Consider the following 20,070-nt stretch of genomic DNA (forward strand, 5'->3'; position numbering starts at 1 on the left):
CGAATTAACATATTAATTCGTCCAAGCTAACATTATATACATTAATTAAATATAACTTATTATATTCAATTTACGAATTGACAATTAATTCGTCTCAACTAATATTATTTAATCGGTATTAAATGATTGTCTCATCAACACATTGACTAACTGTTTAGTCATATAAGGCATCAATATGATTATATTTTCATACAATCACATTTCTCAAACACATCCTTTAGGTGTGATGTTTAGGGACCAGTTGATCACCACCATCTGTATGATAATAACGTCAAACTTTCTAGCAAGCCAACCGTTATTAGGTAATCGTTAATCAACTGATAAAATACGAAGTATACCCTTGTGAACCTATAAGAGATTTATAAATGTTATCACACTAATTTGTGGAGGACACAAGCTCCAACAAACTCCCACTTGTCCTCACAAGTGTATGTGCGATAACCGATTCTCATATCCTAAAATTTCTCCCACTCAATGTAAAACAATTTGCGAAATCTGTATTCACAAAGGTCGTATTTTACAAGCGATCTGTATCAAGAGTGGTTTCCCCGACTAGAGAGTAACTTAACTGATAAACGAATCATCATTCGGGCATGGCCATGCATTTCAGTTACAACTCCTCGAGTGGCCCTGAGAAATAACTATACCTGATAAAGGCTGGATATTTTCCTCAACTCGAATCCTGAGATGTAAGCACAGTATGAAATGACCCAGAAAAAATCTACTTAGCCTCCGATTCGGCGGAGACCGTGAGAAAGAAACCAAAGTCACCCAAAAACTGCCTTAATCTCAAGAGACAGTTGATAGTCAAAAGAATCGACTCTAGGAACACAATGGATGTCATATCCACGACCTGGCACCGAATGTTTTTAAACATTTAGGACTCCATTACGTTGTCATAAAAATTTGTCCTACGAGGTATCGTTATAATCTCGCATTTGTGATCGATCAGTCAATAGTTTGACTTATGGCTTGTTGAACCCACCATCAATCGACTGCACAATATAATAGGCAGAGTTATCAGCTCATTAAGGCGATTACGGACCAAACAAAATATAATGTAATTCAGTTCACTTTGTGGTGTTCAATGTTGTCAGTACAATTCACATGAAAAACAAAATATTATAATAAAACGATGAAGTTATAAATAGTATATGAAAAGGATAATGTATCAAATTCATAATCAACTACTAAAATTCAGGAACACGTTTAATTCCCATGGAAATAACGTGCCCTTTATGCTTATCAAAATTCAACGGTTTAGTGAGAGGGTCCGCGATGTTATCATCCGAAGCTATCTTGTCAATCACTATCTCTTCTTGCTCCACGTAATCACGGATCAGGTGAGTTTTTCGATGTACATGTCTAGATTTGTTGCTAGACTTTGGCTCCTTAGCCTGGAAGATGGCACCTCTATTATCACAATAGATGGTGATCGGGTCATTCGAACTAGGAATTATCGTAAGTCCTTGTAAGAATTGACGCATCCATATCGCTTCCTTATTTTGCTTCGAAGCGGCATAGTACTCGGATTCGGTAGTAGAATCTGCTACAACACTCTGTTTGGAACTCTTCCGGTGACGCGCAGCACCATTAAGAGTGAAGACGAACCGGATTTGAGATTTTGAGTCATCTCGATCCGTTTGGAAGCTAACATCTGCGAATAGATTGCGCATAGCTTAGTATCGCCTCCATAAGTCAATACCCTATCCTTAGTCCTTCGTAGGTACTTGAGGATATTTTTAACAGCTATCCAGTGTGTTTCACCTGGATTCTTTTGGTACCGACTCGCCATACTCAATGCATATGCCACGTCTGGACGTGTGCATATAATGGTATACATGATTGATCCTATTGCAGATGCATAAGGAACACGACTCATGCGCTCAATCCGTTCAGGCATCGTGGGTGACTGAGACTTGCTCAACTGCATCCCAGACGGCATTGGAAGGTTCCCCTTCTTGGAGTTGGTCATGCTGAACTTCTCAAGAATTTTATCCAAATCAGACTCCTGACTAAGTGATAACGTCCATCGTGATCCATCTCGGTAGATACGGATTCCCAAAATGCGTTGTGCCTCACCTAGATCTTTCATCTGGAAATGGTTCTTCAACCATTCTTTAACCGAAGATAGGAGAGGAATGTCATTCCCAATCAAGAGTATGTCATCGACATACAATATCAAGAATACAATCTTGATCCCACTCGACTTGATATATAAGCATAGTTCCTCGACCGATCGAGTGAAACCATACTCTTTTATCACCTGGTCGAAACGATGATTCCAACTCCGAGAAACTTACTTAAGTCCATAAATGGAACGCTTAAGCTTGCATACTTTCTTAGGATGTTCAGGATCTATGAAACCTTCGGGTTGCACCATGTACAACTCATCCTCCAAATAACCGTTTAAGAAGGCGGTTTTCACATCCATTTGCCAAATTTCATAATCATGAAAAGCGGCAATTGCTTAGACTATCCGAATGGAACGTAGCATGACTACAGGTGCAAAAATCTCATCATAATGCAATCCGTGCACTTGAGTGAAACCTTTTGCCACTAGTCGTGCCTTATAGGTATCTGGTTGCGCGTCTACAGAACGCTTTATTTTGTAAAGCCATTTGCACTGTAGAGGTTTTACCTGATTAGGTAAATCAACAAGATCCCATACGTCATTCTCATACATAGAGTCCATCTCGGATTGCATGGCTTCGAGCCATAGCTTAGAGTCAGAACAGCCCATAGCACCTTTATAGGTAGCGGGTTCATTACTCTCTTGGAGTAAAACGTCATTCTCCTCGACCATACCAATGTATCTGTCAGGAGGATGAGAGACTCTACCCGACCTCCTAGGTTCCTCAGGAATACTAACCGTATCATCAGTTGGTGGAACCACTTCCTCCATCTGTCCTCGGTTGTTGGTTCTAGAATCTCCGACAGCTCGAAGGTTCTATTACTTGTCTTGTTCTCGAGAAATTCTTTCTCTAAGAACGTCGCACTAGCTGCAACAAAAACTCGATGTTCGGTAGGCGAATAGAAGTAATGACCAAATGTTCCTTTTGGATAACCTATAAAGTATGTCTTAACCGATTGCGGGCCGAGCTTATCCTCGTGTCTCCACTTGACATAAGCCTCGCAGCCCCAAACCCGAATAAAGGACAAGTTAGGGACCGTTCCCTTCCACATTTCATATGGAGTCTTGTCGACAGCTTTAGTCGGACTTCGGTTAAGTATAAGAGCAGTTGACAAAAGAGCAAAACCCCATAATGAATCAGGCACTACTATGTGACTCATCATGGATCGAACCATATCAAGTAAAGTTCGATTTCTCCGTTCAGATACACCATTTAATTGAGGTGTTCCAGGTGGAGTTAACTGTAAAACGATTCCACAGCTTTTAAGGTGTTGATCAAACTCATTTGAAAGATATTCGCCACCCCGATCTGAACAGAGTGCTTTAACCTTTCTACCCAGTTGGTTTTCAACCCTGTTCCGGTATTCCTTGAATTTCTCAAAGGACTCACTTTTATGTTTCATTAAGTAGACATATTCGTATCTACTCAAATCGTCCGTGAAAGTGATAAAATATCTATAGCCATCTCTAGCGGTAATTGACATAGGTCCACAAACATCGGTATGTATGAGTCTTAATAGGTCACTAGCGCGCATTACAACACCTTTGAAGAAATTCGAGTCATTTTGCCAATGAGACATGATTCACGTGTGCCATATGTAGAAATTCGAATGCGGGAATAGTCGCATTATCGACGAGTTTCTTTACGCGTTTCTCATTTATGTGTCCCATTCGACAATGCCATAGATAGGTTTGATCTTTGTCACCAACCTTTAATTTCTTATTATTCACGTGTAATACTTCCGTGGTTTGATCTAAGATGTAAATTCCATTCATGGAAACCGCTTTGCCATAAATCATTTCATGGAAAGAGAAAATACAGCTATTATCCGTTATTAAAAATGAAAATCCGTCTTTATCAAGTACGGAAACTGAAATAATGTTCTTCGACAAACTGGGTACATAGTAACAGTTATTTAAAAATAACTCAAAACCACTAGGGAGTTTGATTATATATGTTCCCTTCGAGACAGCAGCAACTCTGGCTCCATTCCCGACTCGCAGTTCCACATGACCCTTTCCGAGAGGTGTGATGTTTCTTAGGCCCTGCAAATGATTACAGAGATGAGAACCACAAACAGTATCAAGTACCCAAGTTCCGAAACTTGCATGTTTAATCTCAATCATATGAATATAAGATGACATACCAACAGGAACGACGCGGCCTGCTTTAATGTCCTCACGGTACACGGGACAGTTCCTCCTCCAATGTCCAGTCTTGTGACAATGGTGGCACTCAATGTCACCGCCCGTGCTCTTTGCCTTGCCCTGTGAGCCACTAGTCTCACCGGGCCCACTCTTACCGTTTCCTGGCTTCTTGAATTTTGGCTTACCTACAGTTACGTCGCCTTGAGCTTTGCCCTTACCTTTACCCTTTTTGGAAATCGTGAGAACGTCCTGCTTCATGCTCCCACTCAATTTCATATCCTTCTCGGTCTGTACGAGAAGGGAGTGTAGCTCATGAGGACTCTTTTTCAAGTGATTCATGTAGTAGTTCGCCATGAAAAGGGCAAAACCATCGTGAAGAGAATGAAGCATTCGGTCAATGACAATGCTCTCACTGATTTTGAAATCAAGTGCCTCCAATTTCTCGACATTCTCAATCATGTTAAGAATGTGTGGGCTAACCGGTTGGCCCTTTTGGAGTTTCGCATCAAAGAAGCGACAGGTATGCTCATAAGTAACGATTCTCGGTGCTTTTGAGAACTCGTTTGTGAGCGTGGTAAAAATCTTGTTCGCACCTTGGGCAATGAAGCGTCTCTGCAAATTGGTTTCCATTGCAAATATAAGTACCTTATTTATCGCACCCGCTTCCATAACGAAATCACTATAAGCAAGTGACTCGTTAACTCCCGCATTGGGGGTTGGTTTGACCGGTATTGGCTCAGTTAAGTACTTGAGCTTACCGTCATCAATGGCAGCATTCCGTAGTGCTGCCTCCCAGTCCGCAAAGTTGTACCCATCATTCTTCAGTCGCGTGTACTGATTCATGTTGTCCATAAAAACTTTCAGCCAGGACTCGCGTCTAAGTGTGGCACTTGGCATTGGGATTTCGTTATTTCCAGCCATTTCTTGTAACAATATTATCAAAAATAATCGTGTTCTACACTGCGAAAAGAAGAATAAATAATAAGCGTGTGCATCGATTTTAATTTAAGTCTTAATGCAATACTGTTATAACGCGAAGACTCATGCATTTATACAATTGACCTTCCTCAAGAATTATATAAATGATCCCAAGACTCAATTATCTGTAAATTGATAAGCCAACCTTTTGGCTAATTCTACTGTTAGAATTCTTGGTCGATAAATTTCTGTAAATTCTATCTTTAGTCCATCATAATCACGAGAAACTCTTCGGACTATAATGTTGAGATAAACTAAGTCAACACAAACTACTTACCCAACGTAGAAGGGGTCATATTATGCCTACCGACGAAGAAGGGATTCATAGTTGTTTGCCCTTATAAAGACTAATCTCAATTTCCGTTTTACAGGAAGATCCCATCAACTTTATTTTAATTCATTTTAAGTGAACTAATATCTAGCATGCGTGAATGAATAAACTAAGATGATGGCTTAATAAACATGTGACATCTGTATGTCTATGAAAACTAACATACAACCTATATGTGTCAATTTTCATGCATTTTAGTAGGTGGTTTGGTTTTAGGCGGAATATGATGCATTAACTAGCATTTGAATGAAAAGCAATAAGAACGGTAAAACGTAAAAAAAATAAAGTCCTAGTGTGGCCTATCCTATCAAAATGAACATAAATACAACTTTGGAATCCATCCATGGACCCGAGAAGCTTGTCTTGATGTTCCATCTTGATCCATGTAGCGGGAGTGAGATCCAATCTCCATCTTTAGTCTTCTTTGAAAATTACAATAAATAAATTTACATAATAAACCTATTTATTACATTCTAATTTCAAAACTCAAAAACTAAAGAAAAATAAAGGAGATTCGAGATCTCAAATTACATTAAAAATTATGTTCCCATCATTACGAAAACATAATTTGACTAAGGCCACACTAGGTATTACAAATTACAACCGATTGCAAAAATATGTAAATTAAACCATTCAAACGATTCATTCAACTAAATAAAATGCATCAACTAAAAAAAATTAAACATACAAGACATAATTCTTTAATTATGTAGATTAATTTTATCCAAACCACCTATTTAATTGATCAAATTAAGTGATAATTCCTCAATTAATCACATTAATTTTAATCTTAATTCACATTAAATTTGTAATATGAATTTAATCCATTCATTATTCTAAAGTTCTTTAAAATAATTAGGTATCTATGAATTATGAACCGCTTCACAATAATTTATTATACATTGTAAATTTAATGTATAATCTTTCTAGGCCAAAACAAACCAATCAAAAATCCTTTTTTTTTTCTGTTTTGATCTCGGCAAAAAAAAACCAAATTTTTTTTTTATTTTTTCAGCTCGTCCAAAAAAGAAAAAAAACAGAAATCAAAAACAATTTTTCTTTCTTTCGGTAATTCTGCAAAAACCGAATCCAGTCCCCTTTTTTTTTCTCGGCTGGATAAAAAAAAACAAAACAATTTTTTTTATATATCGGCAATACCCAAAAAAAAACAAAAACAGAAACTTTTTTTTCTTCTTTGGGGCTCTCGGCAAACCCTAATAAAATAGCCGTCATATATTTTTTTCTTGCGGCAAAAATGCCCTAAATCAAAAAAAAATTAAGATGAAGAAAATCGTTTATAGTTTCTATTAGAACACGATTAGCATATGAATTACTGAAACGTAATTAACCGTATATGCTAAAAAACTATATAGCAAAAACGAATTTTATATCATCAACATGACGATTCCATTTACAATTTAATTTAATTCGAATTAAATCAAAGCATCTACAAATTCATTTTATTATCATCTTAACTAATTAAAACAACAATATGTATGAATCAAATGGAAATAAAAATATCAAAAACGAAAAAAAAAAATTTCGGTTGAACAGGCGAGGTAGTCGGTCGACCAAGGGTACTGGTCGATCGACCAAACCGTGAAACGAAATCAGCTACGGCTTCAAAAAAAATTACAGCCGAAACCCTAATTTTCGAGACTAATTTTTGTTTACATCCAATTTTATGAAAATCATCAAAATAAAATTTGTGGCCTTGGCTCTGATACCACTTGTGGGAAATAATCTGTATACTTCCCTTATTATTAAGGATTATAACGAATTATAGAGATGATTACGAGTCATAAAACTAAATTGCATAAACAAAAGCGTAAAGGACTAAGAAATAACCTTCGATCCTAGCTTTTATGGCCTATGAACAATATCGCAATGATATTCTCCTATCAGTTGCACCCAAGACGATATGTGATATGCCCTTGCTTCTTGCTAGAATCGATCCCTAAATTTTCTGTAAAATTGCTAGGGTTTTTCGGTTTTTGTGTTTTTAGATGAGAGGCAAGAATGATTTAGAAAATTAGGTTAAGAAGTGATCACCCTCATCTTCCTTTAAACCGGGTATAAGGAGTAATTAGGGTAGATTTTATTTCTTCTAATTTTCGGCCCATTTACCGAGACAGGCATATCGGTCGATCGACTGACGCACCCGGTCGATCGACCATGTATATAATGCATTATTTATAAATTGTCATTTATATTATACCGCATTAATTAATACGGGTCAATAATAATTTATTATGACAATATCGTATAATTTATCATTAGCTGATTAAATATAACCGATTACATTTAATTACAAATTAACATATTAATTCGTCCAAGCTAACATTATATACATTAATTAAATATAACTTATTATATTCAATTTACGAATTGACAAATAATTCGTCTCAACTAATATTATTTAATCGGCATTAAATGATTGTCTCATCAACACATTGACTAACTGTTTAGTCATATAAGGCATCAATGTGATTATATTTTCATACAATCACATTTCTCAAACACATCCTTTAGGTGTGACTTTTAGGGTCAGTTGATCACCGCCATCTGTATGATAATAATGTCAAACTTTCTAGCAAGCCAACCGTTATTAGGTAATCATTAATCAACTGATAAATACGAAGTATACCCTTGTGAACCTATAAGAGATTTATAAATGTTATCACACTAATTTGTGGAGGACACAAGCTCCAACAGAAAGAGGGTTTTAGGGTTTGTGTCCAATGATTGGTGAAGGGATAAGGATAAGAGAAAAACCCATTAGTTAAATTAGGCCCAAAAGGCTTAAATTAAGTCGATTTAACACTAAAATGCCTCTCAAACCTACTACAAACTTAAGACGGATATTTTTATCAACATTAAAGTTATTATTACAGTGTAAACCACAAGGACTCACACAAATTTGACAAACCCTGACAGTAGACAAAGGACAACTTCAGAGAATGCAATGAACTTTAGGATTTTTGTAAAAATAGTAAATGGCCTTAATAAATCATGAAAATTGGTGACAATGTAGTTAAGATATCAAACTAAAACTGAGCCAAAATTCAGGATTTTTCAAGCACTCCAAGTAATTTTAAAAACTCGTTTAACAGACAGATGCAACACTGATACAGACAGCTTCTCAGGATGACTCTTGTGACTGTATTTTTGATATTTTCTGGTGTAAAAATGGGATATAATTATCTAATTCACCATCAAGCAAGCACAGAAGGTTAACTTAATAATTTGGGAGGATTAAGACTGAATTATTCAAGCAAGCACAGAATTAAATTCAATCTCAACCAGACAATGCACTTAAAACTGCTCAAGCAAGCACAGACCTGTTTTGAATAACACCATAGATCCTTAATCACCTTCTAAGAAAGCACAAGAAGATATTAAGTCTGAGTTACAACAAAAACTCAACAAAGTTAATAAGATTTGTAAGTTTTGAGAGAAATCTCGAGGTTTTTATCATTAATCAAGTCTGGGTAAAACAGACTGGGGAAGGGTCCTTATATAGGCCTTTCCTGTTGAAGTTCAGTACAATAAAACCCTAGATATCTCTATCTAAGGGCCAGGATTAGTCTTAGGAAGCAAACAAAAGCAGTGGAAATATTCTACAATGGATACAAAATGAATTAAGGCAAACTGAAATAAGAACAAAAGTGTTGCAGACATGATAGTGACAGGTTGTTCATAGACTGCTGTACCTCCTTGGCTGGTTGTGTGAAGTCAAATGGCCTTGGTTCAGGCACCAACTATTGCTCTAGGTGTTATCTGAAGAATGCTGAAACAGGCCAAGAGTCCTTTGTTAAGAGCTTTTCCCTTGTTTGGCCAAAAATGGCAATTCTACTTTATCTGATTTACCCTTCCTGCAACTTGCTTTTCAGTTTGATTTTCTGTGAAATGCTTTAGGAATTTAGCCTGGCTTCCTAGGATTAATTTAAACTTAGTTGAATAAAGATTCAGCTGGCCAAGGTGGCGGCTGGTGGTTAGCCTGAACCGTGCACTTGTGGCCTGGTGAACTTAGACTGACAGTTGATGTTGCCTGAGTATTGTCGCTGTGAATGTTGTTGGTCTGGGCATAATTTGCTGGGGCTCCTGTGGCATGGATTGTGCTTGGTATTCCTAGGCCATGTCCTGACAAGGTGAGGCCATGGATAGGTTATCCCAAGCCTTCCTTCAAAAGATCATTAGCCTGGTTAACAACTCCTACTGCAACCCCCCCTGGTTGAACATGGCTTGTCCTCAAGCCTGGATCCTCTTCCTCCTCCTCATAATATTCATAAAATGGACTGAGATCCCCCACATTGAATAATCCATGAACCCCATAATCCCCTGACAAGTCAATCTTGTAAGCATTTGGGCCAATTCTTTCTAAGACTTCAAACGGTCCATCTGCTCTAGACATAAGCTTGTTCTTTCTCTTTGATGGAAATCTTTCTTTCCTTAGATGCAACCATACTAGATCTCCTGCCTCAAACTCTTTCTTCTTTCTAGGCTTCTCACAGACTCATGTAACTTCAGTAGTTGTTCAGCTGTCTTCTTAGCATCTGAATTCAGTTCTTCCCTTGGGACAGAAGATAAGTCCAAGGGCATAAGTGGATTAACCCCATAGACTACCTCAAAAGGACTGTGACCAGTACCAGTAGTAGAGGATGCCCTGTTGAATGCAAATTCAGCTGCAGCTAACTTTAAATCCCAATCCTTCAAAGTCTTGCTGACTAGATACCTTAGTATCCTCCCCAAAGTTTTATTGGTGACCTCAGTTTAGCCATCTATTTGTGGATGGTGAGAGGTACTGAACAAGAGCTTTATCTTCAGGAGCTTCCATAGGATTTTCCAGAAGTAGCTCATGAACTTGGTGTCCCTATCTGAGACAATTGTCTTAGGAACCCCATGGAGCCTCACAACTTCCCTGAGATATAGTTCAGCAACACTGGCAGCATCCTCAGTTTTCTTGCAGGCTATAAAGTGAGTTATTTTACTGAACCTATCCACAACTACCATGATTGAATCCTTCCCTCTCTGTGTCGTAGGCAGGGCCACAATGAAATCAAGGCTCGCATCTTCCCAAGGCTTTTCAGGGACAGGTAATGGAGTGTATGGTCCTGCTTGGAAGGAGCTATTGGCTTTCTGGCATGTTGAGCACCTTCTAAGGACTGTTTGGACATCACCTATCATTCTTGGCCAGTAAAATTGATCCTATAAAATTTCAAGTCTTTTGGACTCCAAAATGTCCCCCCCTAAGGCTCCTGAATGGACCTCCCTGATCAGCAAATCCCTATAGGATCCCCTTGGCATACACAGCTTGTTACCATGAAATAGAAAACCCTCTTGTAGCAGATATTTCCTTCCCTGGACTGGTCCTCCTTCTGTGTGAGTGATACACTCCTCAGAGAAATCAGGATCCTCCTTATACATTTCCTTCATGAACTCAAACCCAAGGACCTTGTTGCTCATGACAGTTAGCAGAGAGTGCCTCCTAGATAGGGCATCAGCTACTACATTTTATTTTCCCTCCTTGTATTTGCTTGAAAAGGTGAATGCTTGCAGGAACTCCACCCATTTAACATGCCTATGGCTCAATTTGTGTTGGCCATTGATGTATTTCAGGGCCTCATGATCTGAATGCAACATAAATGGTTTAGGTTTTAGGTAGTGACTCTAGTGTGTAAGGGCTCTAATGATTGCATATAACTCCTTGTCATAAGTTGAATATTTCAACTTGGCTCCATTCAACTTCTCACTGAAGTATGCCACAGATCTCTGACCTTGGATTAGGACAACTCATATCCCAACTCCACTGGCATCACATTCTACTTCAAACAATTGATCAAAGTCAGGTAGTTTCAGAATGGGAGTCTCACACATCAACTTTTTTATTTTCTCAAAGGACTGTTGAGTAACTTCAGTCCATTGGAAATATCCTTTTCTCATGCACTCAGTGATTGGTGCAACAACTGAACTAAAATTCTTAATGAACCTCCTATAAAAAAATGCCAGACCATGGAACCCCCTTACTTCTGTGATTGTTTGTGGGACTGGCCATGTCTGCATAGCTTTGATCGTCTCCTGATCAACTGATATTCCTCTTCCAGATATAATATACCCTAGAAATGCTACCTCATTGACCATGAAGGTACATTTCTCAAGCTTCCCACACAGCTTCTGTTCCCTGAGTATTTTGAAAACTGCCTCCAGGTGATAGATGCTCATTTGGACTGCTGCTGTAGATGAGTATGTCATCAAAGTATACTACAACAAACCTTATAAGGCAAGGCCTTAGAACTTCAGTCATTAGTTTTATGAAGGTGCTTGGGGCATTAGAGAGACCAAATGGCATGACAAGCCACTCATATAAGCCATGTTTGGTTTTGAAAGCTGTTTTCCACTCATCACCTTCTCTTATCCTCACCTGATTATACCCTTGCCTAAGATCTATTTTTAAAAAGATCTGGGCTCCACTGAGCTCATCCAACATATCATCCAACCTTGGAATAGGGAACATGTACTTGACTGTGATATTGTTTATAGCCCTACTATCAGTACACATTCTCCATGTTCCATCTTTCTTAGGCACCAGTAGAGCAGGCACTGCACATGGACTCAGTGACTCCCTCACAAAGCCTTTTGTCATTAATTCCTCAATTTGGTGCTGCAATTCCTTGGTTGCTGTAGGATCACATCTATAAGCTGGCCTGTTAGGAAGTACTGGACCAGGTACAAGGTCTATGTGATGCTCAATTCCTCTCAGAGGTGCTAATCCACTAGGCAACTCAACTGAAAAAACCTCCTTGTACTTCTGAATCAGAGGTTCAACCTCTGCAGGCACACCAGTGCTCTCCTCAGTGTTGATTTCCCTTGACAGCATGATTATCACAGGTTGTTCTTGCTTTATTTCTTTGATCATGGCTGCCTTGGATAGAAATAACACTCCATTGACTTCCTCAGGCATGTTAGGGCTTCCATAGCCTCTTTGATTGGGTGGCAAGGGGGTTTGGGTAACCTTCTTGCCATTGTGCTTGAAACTATAGACATTTTCCTTTCCCTGGTGAGTGGTGTTCCTATCAAACTCCCATGGCCTCCCTAACAGTAGGTGGCAGGCATCCATAGGGACCACATCATATAACACTTCATCCTTGTACACCTTCCTAATTGAAAAAGGAATATTGCACTGCTTATCAACTCTCACTTCAGAACCTTTGTTTAACCACCTCAATCTGTATGGACTTGGGTGTTTTTGGGTGGGTAAGCTCAGCTTGCTGACCATAGTGGTGGAAGCTACATTGGCACAGATACCTCCATCAATGATCAGATTACATACCCTTCCTTGGACAGTGCATCTGCTTCTGAAGATCATGGATCTTTGGTCAACTTCAAGAGGAGCTGGTTGCGAGTGCATAAACCTCTATAGGACCTAACTGTGCCCTGTGTCAGGGTGGGCTACAACTTGTCCTTGTTCTATTCCCTCCTCAGTTTCCACTTCTTCTAGGACCAGTGTCTCATCCTCCTCATACTTAACTAGACCTTCCCTTTCCCACTCTTCAATCTCCATAGTTGTGAGAGCCATGTTAGAAGGACAATCTTTCTTGAAATGGCCAAAGCCTTGGCACTGAAAATATTTGATCTTATCCCTGTGGTCGGTCGTTCGCTTTGAACTTAGATTTCGGTTACTTGTCGTTAGGAGCACCTAGACCAAAACAATATTTATATCTTCACAAACAACTCTACTATTAGTAAAGAGGCAAGTAAAAGTCGGATCCTAAGGGACGGGTATTGATGTTGGATTTTCGATTGCAAGTAGTGGTGTCTAGGGGTGTCATAATTTGGGTTGAGATAAGAAGATCACTAAACTAAATAACAATAAAAGTAAACAAGCAAGATGATTAAAATGTGATGTAAACTATTGATTAAAAGCACTAGGGTGTCATGGGTTCATAGGGGATTCATGGGAATTGATCATACAAACATATTCTCAAATTATAAGCAAGCAATTATTGTTGTGATAGGATCAAGTTGGTTTATATCTTACAATCCTAGAAAGGTTTGGGTCCTGGAGCCGAATCGATTAGATTTTACAACACCTACAAGTCGACTTAATCCTCCCTACTCAACTATATGCATGGTCTAATGAGACTCGAGTTGGTTTATGTCTTACAAGTCTCATTGAAAAGGTAAGTGATGGGTAAAAAATGCAAGGATTCATAGGCTCGCATTTCATCAAACATTACACGTGCATAAGTTGAGATCACAACAAGCAAGGAAATAAATTATGTGAACATATTAGATTAAGCATGAATCATACCCCATGTTGGTTTCCCCTAATTCCTCATGAACCCTAGTTAAGGAAACTACTCACTCATTATCAAGTTTAACATGTTAACAAGGTTGTCAATCATATCAACAAAGAAAAACATGATGAATAAGTAAAGATGATTAACAATAGTTAAAAAGGGATTAAGAGAATTAAACCTAATGATGATTCAAAAATAATAAGCAAAGAATAATAGAAGTACTTGATGAATGATTGGAAGGTTGTCAATCCTCCAAATAAACCCAAATAATCTTCAATTACCCAAAATAAAGGATGAACAATAGAGAAATTAAGGAAATGAGATTTGTATTAATGCTTGATTAAAAGTTGATTACAAGATTAAAGAGAGATTAGAATAATATAGACTACACTAAAGATTGATAAGAAGGACATGATAATATAATTAGACTAATGAGTTTTTTATAGTGAGGATTAGGTGCACAAATTAGGGTTACTAAGGGCTTAAATGACGATTAAGTCCTTGAGGAATCGCTCCTCTCAAGAAAAGATGCGGGTCTCCTTTTAGCTAGTCTTTCAAAAATATGCGCATCTCGAATGGAGAAAGAAGAGGACGTGTTGCACTGGAGGACAATCCGATCGTCCAAAAGGTCGGGACGAGCAGATTTTGTAGGCGGTGGATGAGCGGCCTGGCAGCTTGGACGCTCGGATTGTGGAGCTTCTGGACGAGCGTCCCGATAGGTGAGACGCTCGGGTCCTAGTCAAGCGTGCCATTTCTTCTTTTCTTCTTTTCTTCTTCCAACAATCCTCCAGGATTTTGTCGGAGATGCAAGGATCTTCTTCATCATTGCCCATCTACTACATATTGTACAAAGGCCTTCTAGTCTTGTCTTCTCTTTGATGCTTGGTCATTAAATTAGGTTTGCACTCCTCTCCTACCAAGGAAACAAAACCTCAAAGAATATGCAAAACAAAGGACTAAAGATAGTAAATGACCCAAATATGACTAAAAAGCATAGGAACGAGGCTAATTCGGGGACTAAATATGCTCCAATATTGATCACATCAAATATCCCCAAACCGAACCATTGCTCGTCCTGAGTAAAAAGGTGACAAAAACTAGGACCCTTATTTAAACTAACCTACTCATATAGCCGATATGACACAATTAGCGGGTCTCACTCCGCCCCTTCAACTCATAACAAGACAACCATGAGGTAGGATGCCTTCTTCCAAGGCAAGGTGGGTCTTGCCAAAATGGCGACACATCCAATCATTTAAGCACACAAAATCAAGTAATGGATGCATCTACAAAAAGAATAGCCACTTTCCTCATCTAAGTGGCGGAAATTATCTAAAGAGGAAGCAATCTAAGGGTATACAGTCCTTCATAGATATGGTTTCTTCAAACTATTAAGCCTAGAAGGATACCAATAAATCACCTCCAAGTTGTGTCAAGCTAGGGTACCTTTGTCCTCAATCGTTAAATGCTTTTGTCAAGAATAGACTCCCTATGGTGTTAGAAACACTGGAAGATCGCGGAATTCCCTTCTTGCCTAGACAAGAAGAAGGGTCGTCCCCTCTCTACCATGCACAAAAGTGTATATGATGGATAAAGGGATCAATAGTAATTGAGTTTTATTTAGGAGTTTGCTTTTGTTGTTGTTTTCCCCCCAGTTTCTTGTGGCATTTGACATTTGAGAACTCTTTCTTTTTGCCTTTTCTTTTGATGTTTCGCATTTCAATACTTGACAACTTTCAACTTTTTGCATTTTCTTTTCGAACATTTTCAAAGTCACCCCAATTAGTAACGAGGGTGCCTTATATTTGAAGCATATGAGTTTTCATTTTTGTTACTCCTCTTTTCTTTTGATGCAATTGCAAACTTTTTGACTTTTCTTTTCATTTCTTGAACTCAATATTTTTGAACAATTTTTGTGTCCATTTACTTTTTGATGACAAAATGTGGTAGAATATGGATGATGGTTGCATGGTTTCAAGAGTCACCTTGGAATAAACGGTAGCCAAGGAGTTATCACACCACAAGGTACTCTTGACTAGGCCTTAAATCCATGGGTCAAAGGATACTAGCATGACACATCCTAGGTGTTTTACAAGTATTCTAACAAGCAAAGTATTAAGAAGAAAAAGCATCTACTAGGGCCTATATATACTTGTCAAGCTTCCCACATAGTCATTAACATAAAGAGGAAAAATGAGATTGGAAAGATCATACCATGCGGTCTTCTATATCCTCATGTCTCGGATGTGGCGTAGTCAATCAATGTGAAAAAGGATGAACAAACACAATATATACAAGACTACACTACAAAGGAAATTAACATGTTTTTGGATTTTCAATTTTTTTTTGGTTTTTTTTTTGTATAAAAGTGAAGTTAGAATTTCCCATCCCCACACTAGTATGAGCATTGTCCTCAATGGCCAATACGATAGGAAATTATGCAATGAAAATGCATGATTTTTCAACTAAATGCAAATTATACTAAACTACACTACATGATGCATGTGTTTTTGTTATGGCGGAGAGCATAATTTGGATTAGCTCCCAATGCATATGCATGGACTTCCCCAAACCAAAATATACATTATTTCTAATGTCAAGAATTTCGGGGGAGTTCATGCACATGGAATGCAATGCATGAAACTACAGATTATCATTTTGGATTTTACAAGTTGGGAATAATAATAATGAACACCTTAATGAAGCCAAGGTGTTAGTCCTCCGATGTTGCTAGGACTCCTCAAACATAAAACAAATATGGTACAACAAATTATCAAAACATCAAATTCTTTTCATGAAAATTAAAAAGAGAAGGGATAAAGGAAACTTCACTTAGGCTTTGATGGGTGCCTCTTGCCCGCTCCATCAAGCTATGAAGAGATCTCTAGAGATCGCCATCATCCCCCTCTAGGTCACTATCCCAAGCTTCTTTGGATGCATCACTCGCATTGAAGTCCATGAACTCATCTCCCTCACTATCGAGTTCCACCGTATCTTCAGCACAACACTTATCACTCCCTTTGTTTTCTTGCCCATTTGCTCCTTCATTGGCCCTTGCCGAGTTTGGGAAGAGAATGTCTATTTGGGCCCAAGAGGGGAACATTCCCTCCTCGCTAACCTTCCCTTGTTGAACCAAATGGTGGAATTGTGGGTATAGAGCATAGTAGCTTTCCATGGCGGCTTCATATTGACGGAGATGCATGTCTTGGAGAATCTCAGTCACAAAATCGTCTCGAGGAAGGACGAAGGGGTTAGGGTGATTGTAAGGTTGATATTGAAAAGGGTAGGGAGGTATCTTGATCTTTTCATTTTGTTGTTGTGGCTCGTTTTGTTGTTGTTGTTGGTTTGGAGGTGGTGCTTGGTTTGCTTGGTTCGGGTTTGTGGGGATAAGGTATGACGGGATTGGGGATAGAGGGCCCCTCCTTGGTGAAATTCTCGGTAAGCCGTTCATTGGCAAGTAGAGAGGATTGCTCCCTTTTGTTATCCATTTGATTCTCTTTTCAAAACCCTCGTGGGTTATCCAATGATGTTACACAAGAAGTAGCTCCTCATTGATCCTTGTATTTTCGGGAAGGGGAGTGTACTCATTGTTCTCATTGAACCTTGGATTGAAGTGTATCGCGAGTCTTGTAATGAGTCCTCCATTGACGATATGCTTCATCCCATCATCATCCCCATTTCGAAACTTAGCCCATTTCTCAAGGTGTACAAGTGGTGCATTGAAATGATATCCACCTCTTCCTTGGATTTCAAGATATGATTCCATGAATACGAGATCAAGCTCATTCACAATTGCCGGGTCTCGGCGTGCGAGGATAGTTCCGGATAAGAACCGGTAAGTGGGCCTTAGAATAGGGTTTTGGATGTGAAATGCCAAACATTCCTTGATATACAAAAAGTCTCGACCGGCCATGGCTCTCCACAATGGTGCCACACTATACGTCTTTGGTCTTAATGTTCGGGTAGGCGAAACATCCAAACCGAGCACATTTGCAAACTCAACAAGAGTCATCATCCTTGTTACATTTTCCAATCTAAACTCTATGCAAAATCATTTTGTTCAAAGTTGTGATCAAGAAACTTAAGAACTCAAGAACAAGAGGTCGGTAGGTTTGCTCATGTAAGTGAAAGAAGGTAGAAAGACCGAACGACTCAAAAAGGCCTTCCGTTTGATGGTATATTCCAAGCTTTCTTAATGTTTTATGGCATAGAAATTTGGTAGGAAGAATATTCTTACCAAGTAGTCGGTGAAAGACAAGCCTTTGAACATCGTTCACAAACTCAATGTTGGGAAAATCCTCAAGCTTGGTGAGATCCACAATCTCTTCATGTTCCCTCCTTAAATTGTTGATGTGAGAAGTAGAAGAACTTCCTCTCACTCTTGGTCTTCTTCTTTCCCTAAATAAAGATCCTCTTGGTCCCATTCTTTGATTGTTAATTTGGAATTTGATTTGTTGAAATATAGAGATGCTCTTTGTGGATTAGATCTTGCTTTTGAATCTTTTTGAAACCCTAGCATTTGGGGGTTTTTTTATTTTTGTGGAGTAAATGAGTGCTTGAGATATGTTTTGGAGTCATAAGAGAGGGGGTTTTTATATTGTAAGTGGAAGGAAGGATGAGGTGTCAGAAATTGTGTGGTGGGGGAGAAATTAAGTTGCGAAAATCTGGAATAAAAGACGCAGAGAGATGAGCGGATTCGACATCGGGATGCTCGGATTTCTGGGCATTGGGTCAAGCGGATTCCTTACGGGACGCTCGGATTCCTTTCCAGCGAGGAATGCCAGAGACTGTTGCTAATGAGATGAGCGGATTCCCGATGCGACGGGCATCCAGATCAAGACGAGCAGATTAGCTCTTGAGACGCACGGATTTTGGATCAGAACAAAACAGCTGCTTGTCAGCTCTCGTAGGACGAGCGGATTTCCAGTTTGATGCTCAGATTCCTTGCTTAGACGGGTGTCTTCATTACGGGACGCTCGGATTTCTCCTGCTTTTCCTTCTCTTTGATATAAATGTTTCTCCGCACTTGAAAACTAGTTCCTTCATTCATCAAAATGATTAGTGACCCTCCCTCACTTACTCTCATGGCAAGAATCATGTTTATGATAGAAATGCAATAAAATTAAAAGTACAAGTAAGAAGGGTTAGTATATTTACAAGTGGTGGTTTAGGGAGGACTCTACCAAACTCTCCTTTTGATAATCTTTTCAAGGATGAGGAGGCCCGAGGTAGGTGACCTCGACCTCTCCAATGAATGCTCCCTCATAATATGGCTTCAATCTTTGGCCATTGACTTTAAAATTGCTTCCATCTTCTGATTTGATCTCAAAGTCTCCATACTTCCCTACCTCGGTGATCACATAAGGACCCATCCATCTAGAGTTCAAGTTCCCGGGAAAGAGTCGATATCGGGAATTGAATAGAAGGACTTTATCTCCTTTGTGCAAGGCTTTTTGCTTGATTCTCTTGTCATGAAGCAACTTTGTCCTTTCCTTGTAGATCTTGGCATTCTCATAAGATTGTAGTCGGAATTCTTCCAACTCTTAAATTTGTATCATCCACTTTTGACCACTTAATTTGAGATCAAAGTTGAGAGCTTTGATTGCCCAAAAAGATTTGTATTCTAACTCAATTGGCAAGTGGCATGCCTTCCCATAGACAAGTTTGTAAGAGGAAGCTCCTATGGGAGTCTTATAGGTCGTCCTATAAGCCCAAAGAGCGTCGTCAAGCTTCATGCTCCAATCTTTACGGGTCTTATTGACAACTTTCTCAAAAATTTGCTTGATCTCTCTATTTGAGACTTCAACTTGACCGCTTGTTTGAGGATGGTACCCTAAACCGGTTCTATGTTGAACACCGTATTTGGTCAAAACTGATGTGAGCTTCTTTTCGTGAAAATGCGTTCCTCCATCACTTATGATTGCTCTACGGACTCCGAATTTTGGGAAGATTATTTTCTTAAAGAGCTTCGTGACCGTTTTTACATCATCGGTTGGGGTGGCAATTGCCTCCACCCATTTTGAGACGTAGTCTACGGCCACAAGGATATATTTGTTTCCTTTGGATGTCACGAACGGCCCTTGGTAGTCGATCCCCCAAACGTCGAAGATCTCCACCTCTAGTATGCCCCTTTGTGGCATTTCATTCCTCCAAGAGATATTCCCCGTCCTTTCACAAGA

This window comes from Silene latifolia, chromosome X (assembly GCF_048544455.1).
Source record: "Silene latifolia isolate original U9 population chromosome X, ASM4854445v1, whole genome shotgun sequence".
Taxonomy (NCBI): Eukaryota; Viridiplantae; Streptophyta; class Magnoliopsida; order Caryophyllales; family Caryophyllaceae; genus Silene; species Silene latifolia.